Source organism: Bos indicus x Bos taurus, chromosome 17, assembly GCF_003369695.1.
Source record: "Bos indicus x Bos taurus breed Angus x Brahman F1 hybrid chromosome 17, Bos_hybrid_MaternalHap_v2.0, whole genome shotgun sequence".
NCBI classification, from domain to species: domain Eukaryota; kingdom Metazoa; phylum Chordata; class Mammalia; order Artiodactyla; family Bovidae; genus Bos; species Bos indicus x Bos taurus.
This window is the reverse complement of record NC_040092.1, coordinates 66,028,523-66,054,303: the sequence shown is the minus strand read 5'-3', so window position 1 is coordinate 66,054,303 and position 25,781 is coordinate 66,028,523. Positions and strand designations below refer to the sequence as shown.

Below are 25,781 nucleotides of genomic sequence, written 5' to 3'. Positions count from 1 at the left end.
GTGCTGTGTAGGTTTTTATCTTCTGTGTGGAGTTTGGTTTGCTGAGAGCTACTTTGAGACAGAAGAATAGACCAAATGTGGGTCATTTTAGTGCAGAGAGTCAAACCACTAGGGTGTAAAAATTACGGGACTTCTGTGTGTGTGTGTGTGTGCTTAGTCGTGTCTGACTCTTTGTGACCCCACGGACTACAGCCCACCAGGTTCCTCTGCCCATGGACTTTTCCAGGCAAGAATAGTGGAGTGGGTTGCCATTTCCTTCTCCAGGGCGTCTTCCCAACCCAGGGATCTAACCCACTTCTCTTACATCTCCTGCATTGGCAGGCAGAGTCTTTACCACTAGTGCCACCTGGGAATTTAAAATGGGAATTTTCAGGAGACACTTTTTTTTAGCAATGTCAGATATATCAAAGAGCCAACTATAGCCTGAAGGATGCAGGTGGAAGGAATAGAGAGGGCTTTGGGTGTTAACCATTATCAACAGACATTTGCAGAGGGTGACTGTGAAGCTGAGTCTGAGTCCTACTTTCATCACCCACACTGAAAGGTGGTAGACACAAGCCTGATCCTAAATAATAAAAGAGCACTATTTAGTGTTGCTGAATGTCAAGTGAATGCTGGAGCTTGTATAAGAGTTCTGATAGGATGTATTAGGCAGAACGATGCTCCCCTCTTGAAGATGTCATGGTCTAATCCCCAGAACCTGTGACTGTGTTATATCGCATGGCAAAGAAGAACAAGGTTCCTTATCCACTGATCTTGATGTAACGTTATTTTGGGTTATCCCAGTAGGCCCAATGTAATCAATAATAAGGCATCTATACATTGGAAAAGGGAGACAGAAGAAGTCAGAGATTCAAAGATGCTACATTGTTGGAGGAAGGGACCAGACTATAAGCCCAGAGAATGCAGATGACCTCAAGAAGTTGAAAGAGCAGGGAAACTGACACTCCCCTAGAAACTCCAGAAGGAATATAGCCATGCACACACCTTGATTTTAGCCTAGTAAAACCTATTGTAACTTTATTTAAGATAATAAATACATCTTTGTTGTTTTAAGCCACCAAGTTTTAAGTTAATTTCTTACAGCAGTGATTGTTTTTGTTATTGTTGCTCAGCCACTCAGTTGTGTCCAATCTTTTCGGCCCCGTGAATTGCAGCACATCTGGCTTCCCTGTCCTTCTCCATCTCCCAGAGCTTGCTCAAACTCATGTCCATTGCGTCAGTGATGTCATCCAACTATCTCGTCCTCTGTCGTCCCCTTCTCCTCCTGCCTTCAATCTTTCCCAGCATCAGGGTCTTCTATAATGAGTCGACTCTTCACATCAGGTGCCCAAAGTATTGTAGCTTCAGCTTCAGCATCAGTGATAGGAAGCTAATACAAGGATGCTGAAGAGAAAGAAGAGTCAAGGATGGTTTCATGAAGAAGGTAGTTCTTGAGCCAGGCATGGAAGACAGTAAGAATACTCATAACAGAATTAGAGTCACGAAGTTTGTCTTCTAGATACTGAGCTAACCTCCTTATACCTTTTCATTTATCTGCACAAAAATTCTATAAAGATACAATTCTTTCCCATTTTGTACATGAGAAAACTGAGGTTTAGAGAGGTTAGGTAACTTGTGTAGTCATGAATGTTCAGTACTAGTCGCTCAGTTCAGTGACTCCCTGTCCATCACCAACTCCTGGAGTTGACTCAAACTTATTTCCATTGAGTCAGTGATGCCATCCAACCATCTCATCCTCTATCGTCCCCTTTTCATCCCACCTTCTATCATTCCCAGCATCAGGGTCTTTTCAAATGAGTCAGTTCTTCACATCAGGTGGCCAAAGTATTGGAGTTTCAGCTTCAACATAAGTCCTTCCAATGAACACTCAGGACTGATCTCCTTTAGGATAGACAGGTTGGATCTCCTTGCAGTCCAAGGGACTCTCAAGAGTCTTCTCCAACACCACAGTTCAAAAGCATCAATTCTTCGGCACTCAGCTTTCTTTATAGTCCAACTCTCACATCCATACATCACTACTGGAAAAACTATAGCCTTGACGAGACGGACCTTTGTTGACAAAGTAATGTCTCTGCTTTTTAATATGCTGTCCAGGTTGGTCATAACTTTCCTTCCAAGGAGTAAGTGTCTTTTAATTTCATGGCTGCAGTCACCATCTGGAGTATATTTGAAGCCCCCCAAAATAAAGTCTGTCATTGTTTTCACTGTTTCCCCATCTATTTCCCATGAAGTGATGGGACCAGATGCCATGATCTTCGTTTTCTGAATGTTGAGTTTTAAGCCAACTTTTTCACTCTCCTCTTGCACTTTCATCAAGAAGCTCTTTAGTTCTTCTTTGCTAAGGGTGGTGTCATCTGCATATCTGAGGTTATTGACATTTCTCCCAGCAATTTTGATTCCACCTTGTGCTTCTTCCAGCCCAGCGTTTCTCATGATGTACTCTGCATGTAAGTTAAATAAGCAGGGTGACAATATACAGCCTTGACATACTCCTTTTCCTATTTGGAACCAGTCTATTGTTCCATGTCCAGTTCTAACTGTTGCTTCCGGACCTGCATACAGATTTCTTAAGAGGCAGGTCAGGTGGTGTGGTATTTCCATCTCTTTCAGAATTTTCCACGGTTTCTTGGGATCCACACAGTCAAAGGCTTTGGCATAGTCAATAAAGCAGAAATAGATGTTTTTCTGGAACTCTCTTGCTTTTTCGATGATCCAGAGGATTTGGCAATTTGATCTCTGGTTCCACGGCCTTTTCTAAAACCAACTTGAACATCTGGAAGTTCACGCATCACATATTGCTGAAGCCTGGCTTGGAGAATTTTGAACATTACTTTGCTAGAGTGTGAGGTGAATGCAATCATGTGGTAGTTTGAGCATTCTTTGGCATTGCCTTTCTTTGAGATTGGAAGGAAAACTGACCTTTTCCAGTCCTGCGGCCACTGCTGAGTTTTCCAAATTTGCTGGCATATTGAATATAGCACTTTCACAGCATCATCTTTTAGGATCTGAAATAGCTTAACTAGAATTCCATCACCTCCACTAGCTTTGTTTGTGGTGATGCTTCCTAAGGCCCACTTGACTTCACATTCCAGAATGTCTGGCTCTAGGTGAGTGGTCACACCATTGTGATTATCTGGGTCATGAAGATCTTTTTTGTACAGTTCTTCTGTGTATTCTTGGCACCTCTTCTTAATATCCTCTGCTTCTGTTAGGTCTATACCATTTCTGTCCTTTATTGAGCCCATCTTTGCATAAAATGTTCCCTTGGTATCTCTCATTTTCCTGAAGAGGTCTCTAGTCTTTCCCATTCTATTGTTTTCCTCTATTTCTCTGCATGGATCACTGAGGAAGGCTTTCTTATCTCTCCTTGCTATTCTTTGGAACTCTGCATTCAAATGGGTATATCTTTCCTTCTCTCATTTGCTTTTGGCTTCTCTTGTTTTCACAGCTATTTGTAAGGCCTCCTCAGACAATCATTTTGCTTTTTTGCATTTCTTTTTCTTGGGGATGGTCTTGATCCCTGTCTCCTGTACAATGTCACGAACGTCAGTCCATAGTTCATCACGCACTCTGTCTATCAGATCTAGTCCCTTAAGTCTATTTCTCATTTCCACTGTATAATCGTAAGGTATTGGATTTATGTCATACCTGAATGGTCCAGTGGTTTTCCCTACTTTCTTCAATTTAAGTCTGAATTTGGCAATAAGGAGTTCATGATCTGAGCCACAGCCAGCTCCTGGTCTTGTTTTTGCTGACTATATAGAGCTTCTCCATCTTTGGCTGCAAAGAATATAATCAATCTGATTTCGGTGTTGACCATCTGGTGATGTCCATGTGTAGAGTCTTCTCTTGTGTTGTTGGAAGACAGTGTTTGCTATGACCAGTGCGTTCTCTTGATAAAACTCTATTAGCCTTTGCCCTGCTTCATTCTGTACTCCAAGGCCAAATTTGCCTGTTACTCCAGGTGCTTCTTGACTTCCTACTTTTGCATTCCAGTCCCCTATAATGAAAAGGACATCTTTCTTGGGTGTTAGTTCTAGAAGGTCTCATTAGGTCTTCATTGAACCCTTCAACTTCAGCTTCTACAGCATTACTGGTTGGGGCATAGACTTGGATTACCATCATATTGAATGGTTTGCCTTGGAAATGAACGGAGATCATTCTGTCGTTTTTGAAATTGCATCCAAGTACTGCATTTCAGACTCTTGTTGACTATGATGGCTACTCCATTTCTTCTAAGGGATTCTTGCCCACAGTAGTAGATATAATCTGAGTTAAATTCACCCATTCCAGTCCATTTTAGTTCACTGATTTCTTAAATGTCAGTGTTCACTCTGGCCATTTTTTGTTTGACTACTTCCAATTTGCCTTGATTCATGGACCTGACATTCCAGGTTCCTATGCAATATTGCTCTTTACAGCATCGGACCTTGCTTTCATCACCAGTCACATCCACAGCTGGGTGTTGTTTTTGCTTTGACTTCATCTCTGCATCCTTTCTGGAGTTATTTCTCCACTGGTATCCAATAGCATATTGGGCACCTACCGACCTGGGGAGTTCCTCTTTCAGTATCCTATCTTTTTGCCATTTCTTACTGTTCATGGGGTTCTCAACACAAGAATACTGAAGTGGTTTGCCATTCCCTTCTCCAGTGGATCACATTTTGTCAGACCGCTCCACCAAGACCTATCCATCTTGGGTGACCCTACACAGCATGGCTTGGTTTCACCGAGTTAGACAGGCTTGTGGTCCATGTGATTAGATTGGTTGGTTTTCTGTGATTGTGGTTTCAGTCTGTCTGCCCTCTGATGCCCTGTCTCAGTGCCTACCATCTTACTGGGGTTTCTCCTACTTGGACGTGGGCTGTCTCTTCATGGCTGCTCCAGCAAAGTGCAGCCACTGCTCCTTACTACTCACTACTTCTAGTTAATAGTACTAGTCACTGCTGCTGCTGCTGCTAAGTCGCTTTAGTCGTGTCCGACTCTGTGCGACCCCATAGATGGCAGCCCACCAGGCTCCCCTGTCCCTGGGATTCTCCAGGCAAGAATACTGGAGTGGGTTTGCCATTTCCTTCTCCAATGCATGAAAGTGAAAAGTGAAAGTGAAGTCACTCAGTCGTGTCCGACACTCAGCGACCCCACGGACTGCAGCCCACCAGGCTCCTCTGTCCATGGGATTTTCCAGGCAAGAGTACTGGAGTAGGGTGCCATTGCCTTTTCCGAGAAGCATGGGCAGTGCTGTGTAAACATCACTTACAGACGTCTTTCATTCCTTGGATCAGGAGAGTAGTAACTTTCTTAAGTTCAATAGCAACAGATATATTGGGTTGGCCAAAAAGCTCATTCAGGTTTTTCATAAGCTGTTACAGAAAAATACAAACCAACTTTTTTGGCCAACCCAGTATATGTATTGAAAGTTTACCACTTAAAAGAACAATACACTAGTCACTTACATATAGCTGTGAATAGAAGAGAAACAAAAGGCAAAGGAGAAAAGGAAAGATACACTCATTTGAATGCAGAGTTCCAAAGAATAGCAAGGAGAGATAAGAAAGCCTTCGTCAACAATCAATGCAAAGAAATAGAGGAGAACAATAGAATGGGAAAGACTAGATATCTCTTCAAGAAAATTAGAGAGTAAGGGAACATTTCATGCAAAGATGGGCACAATCGTATGGACCTAACAGAAGGAGAAAATATTAAGAAGAGGTGGCAAGAATACACGGAAGAAATTAAAAAAAAAAAAAAAATCTTCATGACCCAGATAATCACAACGGTATGATCACTCACCTAGAGCCAGACATTCTGGAATGTGAAGTCAAGTGGGCCTTAGGAAGCATCACTACGAACAAAGCTAGTGGAGGTGATGGAATTCCAGTTGAGCTATTTCAAATCCTGAAAGATGATGCTGTGAAAGTGCTGCACTCAATATGCCAACAAATTTCGAAAACTTCGCAGTGGCCACAGGACTGCGAAAGGTCAGTTTTCATTCCAATCCCAAAGAAAGGCAATGCCAAAAAATGGTCAAACTACCACACAATTGCACTCATCTCACATGCTAGACAAGTAATGCTCAAAATTCTCCAAGCCAGGCTTCAACAGTACATGAACCGTGAACTTCCAGATATTCAAGCTGGATTTAGAAAAGGCAGAGGAACTAGAAATCAAATTACCAACATCCGTTGGATTATCAAAAAAGCAAGAGAGTTCCAGAAAAACATCTATTTCTGCTTTATTGACTATGCCAAAGGCTTTGACTGTGTGGATCACAAAAAACTGTGGAAAATTCTGAAAGAGATGGGAATGCCAGACCACCTTACCTGCCTCTTGAGAAATCCATATGCAAGTCAGGAAGCAACAGTTAGAACTGGACATGGAACAACAGACTGGTTCCAAATAGGAAAAGGAGTACGTCAAGGCTGTATATTGTCTCCCTGCTTATTTAACTTATATGCAGAGTACATCATGAGAAACGCTGAGCTGGATGAAGCACAAAGTGGAATCAAGATTGCCGGGAGAAATATCAATAACCTCAGATATGCAGATGACACCACTCTTATGGCAGAAAACCAAGAAAAACTAAAGAGCCTCTTGATGAAAGTGAAAGTGGAGAGTGAAAAAGTTGGCTTAAAACTCAACATTCAGAAAACTAAGATCATGGCATCTGGTCCCATCACTTCATGGCAAATAGATGGGAAAACAATGGAAACAGTGAGAGACTTTATTTTTTGGGGCTCCAAAATCACTGCAGATGGTGACTGTAGCCATGAAATTAAAAGACGCTTACTCCTTGGAAGGAAAGTTATGACCAACTTAGACAGCATATTAAAAAGCAGAGGCCTTACTTTGCCAACAAAGATCCATCTAATCAAAGCTATGGTTTTTCCAGTAGTTGTGTATGGATGTCAGATTTGAACTATAAAGAAAGCTGAGTGCCGAATAATTGATGCTTTTGAACTGTTGGAGAAGACTCTTGAGAGTCCCTTGGACTGCAAGGAGATCCAACCTGTCCATCCTAAAGGAGATCAGTCCTGGGTGTTCATTGGAAGGCCTGATGCTAAAGCTGAAACTCCAGTACTTTGGCCACCTGATGTGAAGAACTGACTCACTTGAAAAGACCCTCATGCTGGGAATGATTGAAGGTGAGATGAGAAGGGGATGACAGAGGATGAAATTATTGTTTGGCATCACTGACTCAGTGGACATGAGTTTGAGTCAACTCTGGGAGTTGGTGATGTATAGGGAGGCCTGGCGTGCTGTGGTCCATGGGGTTGCAAAGAGTCAGACACTACTAAGCAACTGAACTGAACTGAACTGAAACTAGTCACTGTGGAAGACTCAAAAGTGGCTAAAAATCAATTTGGAAATACACCTGAAGAAGGATGGGGAATAGTAATTAGAAGGAGGAGGTGACTAGGTATTAGCTGCCGTCAGTAATTTGTAGAATGAATCCTGGGTTCTTTCCAAGTAGACATAATTGTCATTTTCTCAGGAAATGACATTTAAAGATTTTAGGAGAGCCTCTGAAACTCTCATCTGAGACATGTAAAATTCCATCCATGTACTATTGAGGAGAATCACTTTTGCCATCTTTTAAAGAGTCATTAAAATAAGATTTGTGAACCTTGAGTATCTTCTCTCTTCTCATGGAGGAATTCATTGTTTTATTTATTCTGTTTGCCATAAGGTGCAAAGAATTCTTCTTCAGAACATGTAGATCTTTCAGTTAATACTGACTAGCGTTGATCATTCTTTAAAATAACATAAACTATTCATGTATCATCCCAAGCTGGAATGTGTAAGTAATGCTTGGAAATCTGATGCATAATCCCTTCACAAATAATAGTCATTCTAAAGAGAAATATTGGCAGTCCAACATGAAATACAAGAGAGATTCCTACTTGATTTTGAGTGTGTCTATGTATTTTCACTCCTGGGGACTGAGTCTTCCCACTAATTTCAAAGAATGACTTAGGACCTTTTTTTGCCCACTTGAGTTAGTAATATAAGTCCTGACCCAATGGGGTTTGATTTTTCCCTCCAGTTAATTGATTAGAGCCAGATCCTCAAAGCCCACATTTGTTAGAGTAGATTCTACTAAGTTCTGAGTTGGCTGTTTTAATCAAAGCAAAAGAGGACATCTGCATTTTTTTCATCTTCATTTCAAAGTGTTATATTATAAGATTCAGAATCACCCTGAATAATTAGCATCAGTAGAATCTGTCTCTCCATTTCCAAAAAGCTGTCCCTGCCAGTATCAGGACCTATTTCTACAATGGGGTATAACATCTAAATGTATAAACACTGGGATCCTGAATGTCCAGATTACTCAGGACCAGGAGTCATCAAGGCAGGAAAATGTGGTCACCTGGAGCGCTCAGACCCGTGGAGGCTCCCCAGTGCTGTCCTGATTCTTGGCCCTCTTGATGTGCCCATTGTTTCCTCGGTTGTCCCTACACCATCCACGCATGCACCGTCTTGAACACCCTTTGCACCAGTTCTGCCTGTGTTCTGCCTTTGTTGTTCTTTCAGGGTGTTCTTCCATTTCCTCAATTATCTTTACTAACCAGGAGACTTGGATGAGAGGGAGCAGGAAATCTAAGGTCTCTCTCTGTCTCTTGCATGGCGTGTATGTGCGTGTGTGTGAGACAGAGAGAGTGACTTGAACCTACAAAGCTGTACACTTGCACACAGCCGTCCAGCCATGCTAACTTTCACCTTGAAAGTATACTGCCAGGCTGCTCGGGTCCTGGAGCTATTGCATTGTCCACAGGAAGTGTGCAGCGTGGGGTAACTAAAGTTTAGAGTTAGGCCATTCTGTTTTTGAATTTATTTTTAATTGAGGATAGTTGCTTTGTAATATTGTGTTGGCTTCTGCCAATGAAAATTGAAACTACAATGGGGTATCCCCTCACACCTGTCAGAATGGCTGTCTTAAAAAAAAAAAAAATCTACAAACATTAAATGCTGGAGAGGGTGTGGAGAAAAGGGAACCCTCCTGGACTGTTGTTGGAAATGTACATTGATGCAACCACTATGGAGAACAGTATGGAGAGTCCTTAAAAAATTAGGAATAAAACTACCATATGACCCAGCAATCCCGCTACTTGGCATATACCCTGAGAAAACCATAATTGAAAAAGGCCATTCTTATTTTTAATAACTTTTCTGTGTGGAAATGGTGAGGCTTTGGGCTAGTAAGTTATCTAAGTATGTAAAGATTTGGGAAGATTTGCAAATATTTTCTCTCATAATTATTTAAAACTTAGAACTCTGAAAAATTGGGGGGGAAATGCTAAGGAATACTTGATTTGAAATAAATGGAAACCATACGCTTAAAGCACTGTCTATAGTCAAGATGGAGTGTCCGTGTTTGCTATAGATCTGTCCTCATTTTTCCTAAGGGAATTTTAATCCAAATGTTTTATTATCGTTGGCAAGATCCAGATTCTGAATCTGCCCTCAGTGCTTTGTTTTGTTCAGTCTCAGCTTTTGGATCAAAATAACCACTTATTATTTTGCCAGAAATTCAGCATTAACACTAATGTATTTCTTGACAATTGCACAAGTCTGGGCTGTCATGAGAATTACTTTGCTTAAAATAAGTATGTTAAAATGCAGACACACAGCATGCACACATACGTATTTATATGTTTTCAAGCTAAGAGACGGCTCATGGAAAAATGTGAAGTCCAGTTATTTGTGTAGTTTAAGAAAAAAGAGTAAGCCAAGAACATGAATCTTAATTTGTTTTCCATTGCCAAGAGCCCAGATGAGGGAATACTGTAAGTAATGGATAATTTACCGTTACCCTCAAATTATCAAATATATGGGTCTTAGGAGTAACATGTTATAAGCACTGTGTATGCGTATTTATGTGGAAATGTAACACATGTACACTAAGAGTGGATTTGGGAGGAAAGGTTTAAAATGTCCTCCAACAGATTATCAAGTTATTTTCTCCAATTTTAATTACTTCTCCATAGGGAAGTACAGTGTGAAGGTATTTGTATTTTCTTAGAGCAGAAAGTATTAGAATGTTGGTAGAATTTCCTGTTTTAACCAAGAATGAAGGAGAACTATGAGCCATTTGCTTCCTGAATGGCTGCATTCCAGCTGTGCGGACTGATCACACACATCTGCCAATCAGAACAGGCCCTGGAGGGAACCTTGGAGGCTGAGTCTTGTTTACATGCATCGTTTCTGCATCGTGACTCTGTTTCTCCCCTCCTCCTGTGTGTTGTATGTCTAGGAGGATTTGTAGGGGAATTCGCTATTACGCGCCTAAATAAGCTGTATGAAACTAAGACACCAGCCACAGCAAACTGTATTTCGGGCAGACTTAGCTCATCTTAGTTACAGGTAAGAGTTGTTACTTTGTTACGAGGATAGCTGAATGTGCATCTAGTTTCTGGCTTTACTTTGAGACAGTATACTTTACTTTTGTTAGCAAAACTAACAGGCTAAAAGCTGAAGAGGAACAGTCAAAAAATCGGAACATGTGCGCTGTATTCCTGACTTTAAATTTTATAGTACTCAACAAATGAAAAACTAGATTTTTATTTAGCGGAGGGGTAAACCAAGTTAAATTAAAAGTTTTAAAAGTGGCAGTAACACTAAGTCACTGTGTAGAGAAATTGGAACCAGAAGCATATTAACCTCATGTGTCTGGGAGAGCCTTGTAGCTAAACAAATATGTTTTATTGTGGATCTTTCTCCTTGTCAGTGTTTCAGAGAACAGTATCTTCCTGTGTGCTAACTCCTTGGTTTAAAAAGACATTTCTTTTTTATTAAGTATTCAGAAAGAATTTATACTTAACTATGTAAATCTGATTCATTTCCTTTTGTAATTTTTTCATAAAATTTCTTCAGAACTTTTAGAGAATGTTTTCGTTATCTTTATGCTGCTGCATCAGCAGTAAAATTAAGGGGGTAAGAAAGGATTCCAGTCTAATCTTTGTTTAGCCATTAAATTGTATCATGTTAGTGTTAATTCAGAAGATAGTTTAGAAAACTACCTTTTGATAATCTTGCATAGGATTTTTAAAAGTCCTTCTATAGGATTTTATTGTGGTTTTACCCATTGCTTGCTTGCTTTTTTTTTTTTTTACCCACTGCTTTCTGTTGTTAGTTTTTTCATAACACTGCTATCTTTCTACTTCATTTATTTATTTTTAAGCATGTACTGAAGGAAAAATCATTAGTCAAAAAAAAAAAGCACAACCTGTGGGTTTTGTGGTTCTTTCTCTTATATATAATAGTTTTCAGGTTGATGAAGAACATTTTAGAGTAGTACGTAGAGGCACTTCTAAAAATGACTAGCAGCTAGGCTCTGGCCTCTTATTCTGTAGCAGGATTTCTCCATTTTAACGCTGTTGACGTTTTCGGTGAGATTATTCTTTGTTGTAGTGGTTAGTAGCGTCCCTGGTCTCTACCCGCCAGATGCCAGTAGCTCCCTCCTCCTGAGCTGTGACAACCACAGACCGTTTCCTGGCATTGCCAGGTGTCCCCCTGGGGAGGAGGAGCAAAATCGCTCCTGGTTGAGAACCACTGCCCTGTAGCCCGTGAGACCTAATTTCCTGTGAAACATGGAAACCCAACTTCTGAAGAGTTCTGGGTGATAGAGAGTTAAGGAGGAGGCTGTGCTGGTCTCAGTGTATTTGCAGATGTAGCTGACTGCTCATTTCTTTCCCCTCCCCATCCTGTTAGATGCTTTTGCCAACCATGATTCATGGAATGATTTTTTTGAGCTGAGTAATTTGTGGCTTTTCAGTTTCCTTACTTTCTTTCCTTAGCTAAACTTGTTTTGGTTTTAGCAAAGTGTTTAAAACAGCAAAGATCTTTGAAAATGAAATAATACGTGTAATGATATATTTTCTAAGTAGATGATTTTTAACAAACTGTAAAAACTTTATATGCCTGTCCTTCTTTGTATCTTTCATAACTCCTCTGTCAGACAAATCCTCTCAACTCTGAAGGAGAGCCTTATGTAGGGGAAGACACAGCAACCTTTGAACAGCCCTTTGTGAAATCTGATGGTATGGCAGCTGGTATTTAAGAACTTCTTTTCTAAGACTCCTAAAGAGCATTTTAAAATGTGACTTTCTTCTTTCTTTACAGATCGAAACGAACGAAATAAACCAGAGCATCGTTCTTCAAGGTATGAATTTATAGTTATTTAATAACTCTGTATAAAGCTTCTCTTTTAGGAAATATTATTTGGAAGAAGTGCAAGTGTCCCTTTTTGAAACACTGTATACTTGGAATCTTCCGTGGCCCTCAGGCTTCACAAGGGAAATACTGTTCATTCTCAGAACATTCTTTATAAAATTATTGACTACCTGGAAGACATGTTTTATTTTGAGAATTTGTATCAGTGACAGGTATATTTTTACAGAAAATTATTTTATCCCTGTTTCTTTTCTTCTGTGGTTTATTTCCCTCCACTTTCTTTAATTGGTATTTTTATAAATGTGTACTGCTTTTTTCTAATTATGTATAAAGCTACCATGGGCTTATAGAAATTTAAAAATTATTTTTTAAAGTAGAAATCATTAAAAAAAAAAACCAATGTCTTTCATCAACTGGAAATGGATGGCTACTGCTAAAAATTTGATGTAATTAATTCTTTCTAGAGCTTATTGGTATAAATATATATATATATATATTGCAGTTGAATTCTTTAAGTTCTGACTAGACAGTTTTGAATGGCCAGGAAGGTTCTGCCCCTTCAGCCCCTTATTCACGCTGAGAAGTGTGTCCTGTGAGAGCTTCACCAACACTGAAGAGTGTGTTTGAAACCCTTGTCAAACTTAAGGGATGGAGGGGGCTCAGATGGTAAAAAGTCTGCCTGCAGTGTGGGACACCCAGGTTCAACCACTGGGTCGGGAAGATCCCCTGGAGAAGGGAATGGCAACCCACTCCAGTAGTCTTTCCTGGAGAATCCCATGGACAGAGAAGCCTGGGGGGCTACAGTCCTGGGGATCACAAGGAATTGGACATAACTGAGCAACTAACACTTGTCAGACTTATATGTGGAAATTGTCTAACTTCCACTCTCTAGGCAAGAATGACAGATCTTTTTTTTATTTTTTAACCTAGTTCTGTGAAGGATTGTAACTTTTTAATATCATTTTCACCTTATTCCACATTTCCTCAGTTTTCCTTTGTATTTTATATTGTGATAGTGTGATAGTGTTATTAGTTGCTCAGTCGTGTCTGACTCTCTTCGACCCCTTGTATTATAGCCCACCAGGCTCCTCTGTCCATGGAATTCTCCAGGCAAGAATACTGGAGTGGGTTGCCATTTCCTTCTCCAGGGGATCTTCCCAACCCAGGGGTCGAACCCAGATCTCCTGCAATGCAGGCAGAGTCTTTACCATCTGAGGCACCAGGGAACGTCCAGTACATTTTGCAGAGATTGTCAGTCAGAGTAAGTTACTGAGATCTAATCTGTGAGGAAAATACAGCTAAGTATTTGGGATGTAAGGTAGTTTTTTGAGGGAGGAGTATAATTCACATACATTAAAATTCACTCTTTTCGGTGTATGATTCTATGAGTTTTGACAAACACATACAGTTAGATAGCCATAATCATAGAAAAGTGTGTAAGATTGATATTTTTAATACTTAAAAAGTAATAGAAAAAAGAATGTAAGAGGACTTTGTCAGCATGCCTGACTGTGAGTGACATAAAGTTGAAAGGGTAAAAAATACTTAGGATGATAAGACCAGGATCCATAAGACCCCTGACATACTGAAGATTTGACTGAATTAAGAATAAGAGTTTTAATTGGAACAAATGTAAATCCTTATCCCTACGGCTGAAAAATCAATGGAGCATGAAGCAGTAGGGGAGAGGTGACTTAACAATATTTTTGAAAAAACCTTGAGAGTTTAATTCTTCATAAATTCATCATGAGGGGAGTTCCCTGGTGGCCGAGGGGTTAGGATTCTGGGCTCTCACTGCCATGGCCCAGGTTCAGTCTCTGGTCAGTGAACTGAAATCCCTCATGCTCCACAGCACAGCCAACAAGAACAAAATAAATCAATCCGTTCATTAAGAGTCAAAAATTTCGTGTTGTTGCCTCCACCACCCCCAAAAATGTCAGCATTGATTTAATTATGCTGAAAGACCTGTAATGTCCAGTATAAGAAAGTGATAGCTCTAGACCATGCTTTTGATACGCTATTCAATTCTGGGCCCACTAGGCTCTGAGAAATCGAAGTGTGCGTTGCACTGGCTCTGTCGATATTACTTGAGGTACTTAAAAGCAGAATCCTATTATCTACTCCAGAGATTCTCATTCAGTAGGTGTGGAGTGAGTAGATCATGGGAATCTGTATATTAAAGAAGTAGCGGGTGATTCTGATGGAGAGCCAGGTTGGGAAGCACTGGGATAGAGGACCACAGCTGAGTTGGGAGAGGGAAAGTGACAGAGAAGAGCTGGGTAGAAGTCAAAGCTAAGTCACAGGAAGACTTGTTTAAGGAATTGGGAGAAGTTAGCCATGGTTTGGAAGTTTGGGAAGGGGTATAAGACAGAAATAACTGGATTCAAACACCTGAAGGGCTGTAGAAGAGACTAGCAAAATTGTTCTCATAATTGCTCTTCCCAGCATTAGCTCCCAGTTGCTAGGAAGAACCAGGGATCCTCGGAGGAATAGCTAATCCCAGATCCTGGGAAAGGGAAAGTCCGGGTAAGCCTGGACCCTACTGATAAGAAGGTAGGAAGTGCTCAACCAGTGGGGTCATGTCAAAAAGGCCTAGGGGGCAGCTTCAAGAGGCTCCAATTAACCAAATCTGGGACAATTTGAGTAGCAAAAATTTTAAATGACAATAGATTCTAACACATTGGATTTTTAAAAATCCAAATAGAAGAAGAAATACTTAAGTTTTTAATTATAAAGGGGAAAATGTACCTTTGTCAGTGAAGAGATCTGGTGATCACATTCTTAATCAAGTGGTCAACTTGTATGCCTATCACCATCTGTCTCACTCTCAGGTGAGACAGCCTGACATTCTGTGACTCCAGCTGATGCTTTAGCAGTGCACATAGATACCATTTATGGAATAGGAACCCTGGCCAAAAAAAGGTAATATGAAAAATACAAAAAGGCTAGAAAGATATTTCAGATTTTAAAAGACTATGGTTTGTTTTTTTTTTTAATCTGGAATTTAAAAATCCAGATTTAAAAAAAATGCTTTGGGGATAATTAAGAAAATTTAAGTATGAACTTTATTTTAGATTTTTTGGTTAATATTTTGATTAGGTGTATATAGGAAAGCTGTTATGTGGGAGAATATCCTTATTCTTAGGAGATGTAAGCAGATGTATTAGGGGTGACACAGGCTTATGTTTGCAGCATACTCTCAAATAATTCATGAACATTAAAAAACAGCAAGGTATAACAGTAAATACAGGAAAACATTAATAATTGGTGAATGGATGAAACATATATATGGGTGTTCACTGTACTATTCCTTTAGCTTTTCTGTAGACTTGAAATTTTCACAAGAAGTGGTAGAGGAGGGAATCTGGAGAAGGGGATGGCAGCCCACTCCAGGATTCTTGCCTGGAGAATCCCCACGGCCAGAGGAGCCTGGCAGGCCGCAGTCCACGGGGTCACAGAGAGTCGGACCTGACTGAGCGACTAAGCACACACACAGTGAGGGAATGGGTCTGTATGTTCCGTGTTGTCCTGGGGGTAAAATATACATCTGTGGGCGCAAAGTTGAGAGAGCGGATTTCTGCACAATGTGAGGAAGGATTTCCAGACGTAGCAGGTCAAGGATGGAATGGAATCTGTGAGGGACACTGTCAAGGAAAAGCTGGACAAGCTAATGGAGGGGATAAAATGGAGAAGTTTCACGCATAGCTAAATCATGATTCTAGACGGCTCCAGCCCTTGCTCATTCAATAGCCGATAATATTTGTTGAGAGACCCTAATCCAGGCTCAGGATACAGCAGAGAACAAGGAAAGGTCTCCAGCGTTGTGGAGCACAGAGTGCTCATTGTTTGGGATTTACATTCCCGATCGCTCACGTCAGGATCCAAGTCTTTGTACTTCTGCTTCAGGCGGTGCTCATGGTACTCAGCCTTCAACCTCTAATTTATACTTTCAGGCCCTCCAGGACTGTGATACTGGTCTTGGTAACATGCCTGGTTCACAGTAAGCACTTAATAAACAAAATTTTGAATAAATGTCAGATGTAGTTTGAAGAGAGACAGGGAATGCCAATATTTTTTCCTTGCTGACTGGAAAGAACCTGACTCTCAAAAGCTTGCCCAGGACTGCTGTTGAGTGCTTGTTACTACAGCAGAGAGGAGTACGCCCTGTAAGAAAGAAGTGTTTTCCAGGAAAGGCAGTGTCCTCTGTCTGAGGTGTCTGCCGACTCTGGCAGTGACCTGCTCTTGCCCTGCTGTCCTTAGCTGAGCAGGGCCACCCTGCCAGCCCAGCAGTGCATCAGCCAGATTAATACCTGCTGCATCAACAGGGCAGAGGGGAGAAAATATAAACAAAAGGCACTTAATTTTGGTGTGCTTTTTGGTTCTCCTCAGGCCACTTGGCAGCAAGAACATGGGCTCAATGCCCAGCATGCATAAGAGAGATGCATTTCTTTGGTTTGTGTTTTTATAAGGCCAAATACTCCTATAGCTTTCACAGTGAGAGGTGAATAAATCTGGGACGGCTGCCTGTTCTTTCATTTCAGTGCTGACATAAAAAGGAAAGTAAAACTTTTGTCAAGTTAAAGGAAAAGTTTTATTAGGTATAGGTCAACACTAAGACCCCAAGCTAAAAAAAGCATCCCTTAAGCATTTCCGAGAGGCTTGCTGGGTGCTTTTTGATTGGTTTGTTTTGTAGAAGTCAGAAATATCTGAATTCTTGTCTTTTCCTTGTTAGTTTAAATTTACCATTTCCCAAATTGATGTCCCATGGAACTTTCTTTGTAGGATATTAATCAGTATGCAAGAAGTAAATAATTACTGCATGAAAAAATTTGGAAATGGTGAGTTAAAACAAAATTAGACATATTTCTCTACTGAGGGTCTTTGATATAATGAAATGCATTATAAAACTCCAAGTGAGAAACTTACTATAGAGGATTTTTTAAATTTGTCTGAATTTATAATTTCCTTTCCCAGACACAGGTACTAATAACATCTAGAAAAATGTACTATGGAATGGCAGTTGGGAAACTAATTGAGAGGGAAGTAGGAGCTAAAGATAATAAAGTTAAGCCCTGTGGTAATCAGTGCCAGCAATGGAAAATTAGGAACCTTTTTTTACTGCCCCAGCAGGTCTGGATAATAGGACCCAATGACTTATGGCGACTGAAAAATAAGCTACTTTGTCTTAAAGGTTTTACATACTGCAAGGAAATAATTTATAGCAGAAAAAATAAGGCAGCAGAACAGAGAACCCTTAATCTGTTTCTCAGAAATTATCATTTGAATCTTAGTCTTTTTTAAAGCCTTTGATACCTGTTTATAAAGTTTGATGGAATTTCAGGAAAATTCACAAAAATTATTTAAAAATTAGACAAAAATAAAATTTTCTAAAATTTATAAGGAAGAACAAGAATAGCCAACTTTGAAGATCAAAACTGGGAAATGGACTCTTGCAAGCAATTAAGACTTGTTTTGTCAGTGGAGAAACAGGTCAAGGGAACAGAACGCAGAGCCCAGCAAAGATACACATGGGCTTCCCAGGTGGCGCGAGTGGTACATGGAACCTGCCTGCTAATGCAGGAGACATGAGATGTGGGTTCTATCCCTGGGTCAGGAAGCTCCCCTGACAGAGGAAGTGGCTCCCCCACTCCAGTATTCTCACCAGGAGAATCTCATGGACAGAGGAACCTGGCCAGTTACAGCCCGTAGGGTCACAAAGAGTTAGATACGACTGAGAGTCTGAGCACAGCATGCACGGTTCTGTCCGGTGCTGCGATGGAGCTGGCAATGCGGGTCAGTGGGGAAAGCGCACAGGTCATCAAGTGCTGCAAGAACAATTGATTACCTGTATTAAAAAACAATTCTAGATGGAATTTGACTTATTTTATCATGTGAGGTAGAATCTAAATACATAAAAGTAAAACATTTTGAGGAAATACATGAGAATATCTTTATGATGCTGGAGTAGGGAATACGTTTTTAAACAAGTAGAAACCACAAAGAAAAAGATGGACAAATTTGACCATGTGAAACTTTAAAACTTATGCACATGAAGACAGCAAAAGCATGTGAAAAGACAAGTTGTTACCGAAATACACACAGGCAACAGTGGTTAGTGTCCAATATAAATACACATCAGAAAGAAAAAGACAAATAACTCAGTAGAATAGGGGCAGGGAGCTCAGAAAAGATGAATCCTAAGAAGCCTTAGCTTGCTAAGATGTGTACCAGTGTGATGATGAGATATCATTTCACTTCCACTGAGTTGGTGCAGAAATCTCAAAGATTGACAATTACAAGTGTGTGAGAGAATAATTTGATACAGCATATTTAGAGAGTAACTGAGCACTGTATGGTAAAGTTAGAAATGCCCAGACCATATAACCCAGCAGATATTAAGTACCCCAGAGAAATACTTTCACTTATGCCAAAGGAACTATGTACAGGAATGTTGAGAGTAGCACTCCTTGGACTGAGGGAACTGCAGCTTTATGGGACAGCTTATATAAATCTCAAAAACAGAATTTTGGATGATAAAAGTAAATTGTAGGAAACTGTATCCAGTCTCCTGGGATAAACCATAATGAAAAAGAATGTTTTACAAAAGAATATATAATATGTATGTGTAAAATTCAGTCACTTTTGCTGTATAACAGAGATTGGCACACCGTTGTATTGGGTTGGCCAAAAAGTTCGTTTGGATTTTTCCATAACATCTTATGAAAAACCCAAATGAACTTTTCGGCCAACCCAATAAATCAACTATATATCAAATAAAAACAAAAAAAGCAAGTCATAATAGAAAGAGAGCTCAGTATGATACCATATATATAAACGAGAAGTCAGCACATGGGCCAAATCTGGCCTGCCACCTATTTCTGTAAATAGTTTTATCGGACCTCAGCCACGCCCATTTGTATGCATACTATCTATGGCTGCTTTCCATCACTACAGCAAAGCTGACTAGTTACAACAGAGGCCATAGGGTCCTCAAAGCCTCTGACCCCTTATAGAAAAAGTTTGTCAACTCCAAATACAAAAAATAGTTTGCTGATTCCCTTTGTCGTAGGTGAAACACAAGCAGCATATTCTTTACTGTATATTTTTATGGCTACATATATATATATTTTTTATATGAATATGTGTACCTTTAAAGTAAAAGTATGGTGTGGCAGTCTGGATGGGAGGAGAGTTTGGAGGAGAATGGATACATGTATATGTATGACAGAGTCCCTTTGCTGTTAACCTGGAACTATCACAACATTGTTAGTTAGCTGTACTCCAATACAAAATAAAAACTTTAAAAAGTAAACTAAAAGTATAAAAAAGGTACATATGGAAGTGATAAATAGTGAATTTAGGACATTGCTTATCAAAGGAATGGATGAGAAAGGGGTACACAGGGAGCGTAAGGTGTATATTAATGGCTCAATTTTGGGCTTCGTTTATCTAAAGTCTTTTTGAATCCTGAAAAATTTCATAATTAATTTTGAAAACCTTTAAGAAGACTTTCTTGAATTCTGTGGCACCAATAATGGTGTTTTTACAGGAAAGGAGCATAAAATTGAGTGAAATTTTCTTTGATTATTTCTGAAAGAAGAAAATAAAAAGGAAGAAGTAATTGAGAGTGTTAAAAAAAAAACATGATCAAACACTGTTCCCATTTCTACTCATAGTCTACACCTGTAGTTCCCTCTACTCTGTTCAGTTCAGTTGCTTAGTGGTGTCCGACTCTTTGCAACCCCATGGACTGCAGTATACCAGGCCTCCCTGTCCATCTACCAACCCCTGGAGTTTACTCAAACTCATGTCCATCGACTTGATGATGCCATCCAACTGTCTCATCCTCTGTCGTCCCCTTCTAATCCCATCTTCAATCTTTCCCAGCATCAGGGTCTTTTCAAATGAGTCAGGTGGCCAAAGTATTGGTGTTTCAGCTTTAGCATCAGTCCTTCCAATGAATATTCAGGACTGATTTCCATTAGGATTGACTGGTTGGATCTCCTTGCAGTCCAAGGACTCTCAAGAGTCTTCTCCAACACCACAGTTCAAAAGCATCAATTCTTCATGCTCAACTTTTTTTATAGTCCAACTCTCACATCCATACATGACCACTGGAAAAACCATAGCCTTCACTAGATGGACCTTTGTTGACAAAGTAATGCCTCTGCTTTTTAATATGCTGTCTAGATTGGTCATAACTTTCCTTCCAAGAAGTAAGCATCTTTTAATTTCATGGCTGCAGTCACAATCTGCAGTGATTTTGGAGCCCAAAGAAATAAAGTCTGTCACTGTTTCCCCATCTATTTGCCATGAAGTGATGGGACCGGATGCCATGATCTTAGTTTTCTGAATGTTGAGCTTTAAGCCAACTTCTTCACTCTCCTCTTTCACTTTCATGAAGAGGCTCTTTAGTTCTTCTTCGATTTCTGCCATAAGGGTGGTGTTACCTACATATCTGAGGTTATTGATATTTCTCCCATCAATCTTGATTCCAACTTGTGCTTCATCCACCCCAGCATTTCTCATGGTGTACTCTGCATAGAAGTTAAATAAGCAGGGTGACAATATACAGCCTTGACGTACTCCTTTCCCGATTTGGAACCAGTCTGTTCCATGTCCAGTTCTAACTGTTGCTTCCTGACCTGCATACATACAGGTTTCTCAAGAGACAAGTCAGGTGGTCTGGTATTCCCATCTCTTGAAGAATTTTCCACAGTTTATTGTGATCCACACAGTCAAAGGCTTTGGCATAGTCAATAAAGCAGAAATAGACGTTTTTCTGGGACTCTCTCGCTTTTTCGTTAAGCCAGTGGATGCTGACAATTTGATCTCTGGTTCCTCTGCCTTTTCTAAATCCAGCTTGAATATCTGGAAGTTCACGGTTCATGTACTGTTGAAGCCTGGCTTGGAGAATTTTGAGCATTACTTTACTAGTGTGTGAGGTGAGTGCAATTGTGCAGTAGTTTGAACATTCTCTGACATTGCTTTTCTTTGGGACTGAAATGAAAACTGACCTTTTCCAGTCCTGTGGCCACTGCTGAGTTTTCCAAATTTGCTGGCATGTTGAGTGCAGCACTTTCACAGCATCATCTTTTAGGATTTGAAATAGCTCAATTAAAATTCCATCACCTCCACTAGCTTTGTTCGTAGTGATGCTTCCTAAGGCCCACTTGACTTTGCATTCCAGAATGTCTGGCTCTAGGTGAGTGATCACACCATCATGCTTATCTGGGTCATGAAGATCTTTTTTGTATAGTTCTGTGTATTCTTGCCACCTCTTCCAAATACCTTCTGCTTCTGTTAGGTCCATACCATTTCTGTCCTTTATTGTGCCTTATTATTGTATCTCTAATTTTCTTTAGGCAATCTCTAGTCTTTCCCATTCTGTTGTTTTACTCTATTTCTTTGTACTGATAACTGAGGAAGCCATTCTTATCTTTCCTTTACTGTCTACTAAAGGCACTATTTATCGCTATGTGGGTTTTTACCTTATTTTGATTTTGTAACCCAAGAGTTAAACAAGTAACACTTGAAAACACTTTTTAGTAGTACAGAAATATGTGGTATCTGTCTTTGTTCTACAAACAAGTGTTATTAAAGGAGTCTGGTTCAGTGTTTATCCTAGTCTACTTTCTATACGTACATGTAGCATATACTCAAATATAGTATTTAGAATAAGTGAGGTTATATCTGTGTGTCGTGTAGATGTATATGTAGTTGTTTAGTCACCAGGTTGTGTCCGACTCTTTGTGACCCCATGGACTTCAAGCTTACAAGAAATCAACTTTGAATATTCATTGGAAGGACTGATGCTAAAGCTCCAGTACTCTGGCCAACTGCTGTGAAGAGCCGACTCACTGGAAAAGACCCTGATGCTGGGAAAGATTGAGGGCAAAAAGAGAAGGGGGCGGCAGAGGATAAGATGGTTAGATAGCATCACTGACTCAATGGACATACATTTGAGCAAACTCTGGGAGACAGTGAAGGACAGGGAAGCCTGGCATTCTGGAGTCCGTGCGGTCAGAAAGAACTGGACACAAATTAGCAACTGAACAACCCTATTGTTGGTCTCATAAAGATGTTAGGATTTTATTTTGACACTTTACCATTATCACATTATGGTTTAAATAGATTAGCTAAAAGCAAAAGATTTAACTTGTTTTTGCTTTTCTCCTTTTTAAATATGTCTATTAAAATGTCATGCTCTGCTGGGCTTAGTTTAACTACTATAATTCTGTCGCATTTCCCTACCCATATGTTTTGATTCCTGTACCTCTATAAACTATAGCTCGTGTGTAATTACTTTTTGGCATTATGTTTTCTAAGCTATAAGAGAAGTATCATTTTTGCTGTAGCATCTGTAATGTTGTAAACAAGGTGAAAAATTAAAGTGTATACAGGTTTTGTTGGGAAAATCCTTTTGCAATCAGAGATATGAAAGGATTATTAACATTTTATGTCATTCTACAGAGAATATGTATTTTTTACTATGGCTTTAAGAAATGTGACTTTAGCATTTTCCCCTAGTGTGACGGGAATGAAAATGAAGCATTGATATGGTCTGTCAGTTGGGTAATTGAAAAGGTTTATCAGCTGGCCTACCACTGCCATACTGCTTAGTATGGGGGCTTCTCTGAAGATGTTTCAAATTAAACTATCAGCAAGCAGTTAACTGGAACAGCAGCTGGTCCTGTATCTACTGCTTTTCCTCAAGACTGACATGTGTGGCCACCCACTTCGCAGCATCCAAGGAGCTCATGGAAATCCTGGCCCTTAAATTTTTTCATCCTCATTCTTTTCTCTCTTTCCTTTGGATTTTATTTTATATCAGTTCTTTGCTTTCCTGCAATATAATTTAGAAGTAGTTATCTACACAGTCTTATAAAATCTGTATTAAATAGCCTTTAGTTGAGTGAACTTTGTATCTATCTTTGTGGATTTCAGTTTGCCCTTAGATTATGATTTCGCCCCAATTAATAAATGTCCTTGTACAACTGGACTTTAATTTTTTATTTACATGCATTCCCTTACTGGCAGAGCATGTATCACATTCTTCAAATGTATTGCGTAAGACTGTAAACCATAAAAGTGTACTAATTCCTGGAAGAATCTCAGTGTGGACAGAATTGCTAAATCGTCACTTAGAAGCCCAATCACCTGCTGTGTCATTAAGAGAACCCTACTCTTGATCCAGATTCAGTCGTTTCATATATAAAACGCTTGCTTTTTGTCTCTTTCTAAAATTGAAGTATAGTTAATTTACACTATTGTGTTAATATCTGATATACAGCAAAGTGATTCAGATACACACACACACACACACACACACACACACACACACATCTTTTCAGATTATTTTCCATTATAGGTTAATTACAAGATATTGAATATAGTTCCCTGTGCTGTACAGCGCTACTTGGTGCTTATCTATTTTATGTATAGCAGCTTATATCTCCGGAGAAGGCAATGGCACCCCATTCCAGTACTCTTGCCTGGAAAATCCCATTGGCAGAGGAGCCTGGTGGGCTGCAGTCCATGGGGTCACTAGGGTCGGACACGACTGAGCGACTTCACTTTCACTTTTCCCTTTCATGCATTGGAGAAGGAAATGGCAACCCACTCCAGTGTTCTTGCCTGGAGAATCCCAGGGACGGGGGAGCCTGGTAGGCTGCCGTCTATGGGGTCACACAGAGTTGGACATGACTGAAGTAACTTAGCAGCAGCAGCAGCAGCTTATATCTCCCATACTTCTAGTTATCTCTCCTCTTCTCCCTTTCCCCTTTGGTAGCCATAAGTTTGTTTTCAATGCTTGTGAGTCTATTCTGTATATAGATTCGTTTATATTATTTTCTAGATTCCACATACATGTAATATTTGTCTTTCTCTACCTGGCTCACTTCACTTGATATGATAGTCTCTGGATCCATCCATGTTGCTGCAAATGCAATATTTCGTTCTTTTTATAGCTGAGGAATCATCTATTGATGGGCACTTGGGTTTCTTCCATAGCTTCCCTGCTGTAAATAGAGCTGCGGTGAATACTGGGGTGCATGTGTCTTTTCAAGATATTGATTCCTCCAGATACTGCCCCAGGAGTGGGATTGCTGGATCATATAGTAGTTCTATTTTTAGTTTTTTAAGGAAACTCCATATTGTCTTGAAACTGGAAATCAGCCCTGGTCCCAAAAATATAATTTCAGGGTTGGGCACCTCGTTTTTGATGAGGGACTCCTCTGGACACTGTCAGAACATTCGGTTCTGCCCCGTGACAAGATTTTGTCACTTTCCATCACATTCCAGTTGTCAAGCAGCTCTCAGAAGATGCAGAGTGAGCCTGCCCACCCTTGCACAACAATTCTAAATGCAGCAAAAATAAGGCAGGAGTGCCAAAGAAGGACTTTGTGTGTGACTCTCTCTTCTTTTGGAAAGGAGGTCTGAGAGTCCGTGCCCTTTGGTAATTAAGAAAATAAAAGATTAGAAGGAAAATATCGATTGTCTGAATGCTTCTGAGTAAGACTGTGTCTAAACTACAAACATCCCATCAATTGTAAACCCATTTCCTAGAGATAAAGTTGTCCCTAGCATACCGCCTCGTGCAGCAGTCCAGGGCTGCTGTCAAGGAATGACAAGCAGACCTAAACATTTATCACCGTCTCTTGCCCAGTACTTTCTCTTTGGTTACAGATTCCAAAGAGAAACTCTCAGTAGAAAAAGTTCCCTATAAGCTGAACTCACTCTTTGGAATTTTCTTCTTGAAAATTATTTAAATTTGGGGTTGGCTGGGGCATATATACTGATGACCACTGTCCAGGTATACTGATGACTAAACTGAAAGAGTCCAGCTGTAGCGGGAGATTTAAAGAGAGAAGCTAGGATGGTATGGTCTCAGAAGAGGAGAGCTTGTGTAGGAAACTACTTTGTTTTCAGGGCTGCATGAAGCTCAGCTGTACTTCCTGTTTGTGGGAATTCCTAAGATACCCTTGTATGCTCAGAATTAAAATCCCATTTATTAAATTCAAGTTTAAAGGGTTTCAGTTGCTTTTAACCTCGCAAGGTAATAAAATAACATCTAAGGAATCTCAACAATATTGTAATTTAGAAATGAAAATCACATACTTACATTGGTTTTAGGACTATCCTAAACTATATCCTTGACTCTAGGATTTATTTCCACCTGGGTTAGGGTATCATGAGTAATGCTGAAAGAACAGTGCAGAATAGTACTTGAAAGTATTTATGTACAAACCAGATCCTTGCCATACAAATATATTGTGTGAAGAGGAAAATGTATTGCTTGTCTTATGAACACTGACAGCAGATTTATGCCTTGGTGAGTAATAGAAGACTTTTTTTTGCCTTGTCTTCTTTCACCAACAAAAGGCAAAAAAAACCAAAAACAAAAACCCAGCCCCCAAATACCCGTCTCTGATGTGGGATCTCCTAAAACACAAATACATCCAGACCCATGAATTTTCAAACATTTATTTGCATATACTCCTTGACATGTGATATATTCTGAATAAATCCCAGAAGTGATAAAAGTCTTAAATCATCTTCTAATACTCTTCAAGACATTTTCCCCTCTCCTCTGATTTAAATCTTCC

At 39.8% G+C, this 25,781-nt stretch overlaps 1 protein-coding gene across 7 annotated transcripts in view; it reads left to right on the top strand.

Annotated features, from left to right (window-relative positions):
• Positions 1-25,781, top strand: part of SH3D19 (SH3 domain containing 19) — a 209,126-nt gene that overhangs the window by 89,743 nt on the left and 93,602 nt on the right. For 3 of the 7 annotated variants that reach the window (XM_027513434.1, XM_027513431.1, XM_027513432.1), the window contains exons 1-2: positions 11,772-12,041; positions 12,124-12,163. The gene's annotated coding sequence lies outside the window, so the exon portion shown is untranslated. Of the gene's footprint in view, positions 1-10,223; positions 10,366-11,771; positions 12,042-12,123; positions 12,164-25,781 lie in introns of those variants that run through there. The other 4 variants (XM_027513430.1, XM_027513429.1, XM_027513433.1 and 1 more) reach the window with 3 other exon arrangements.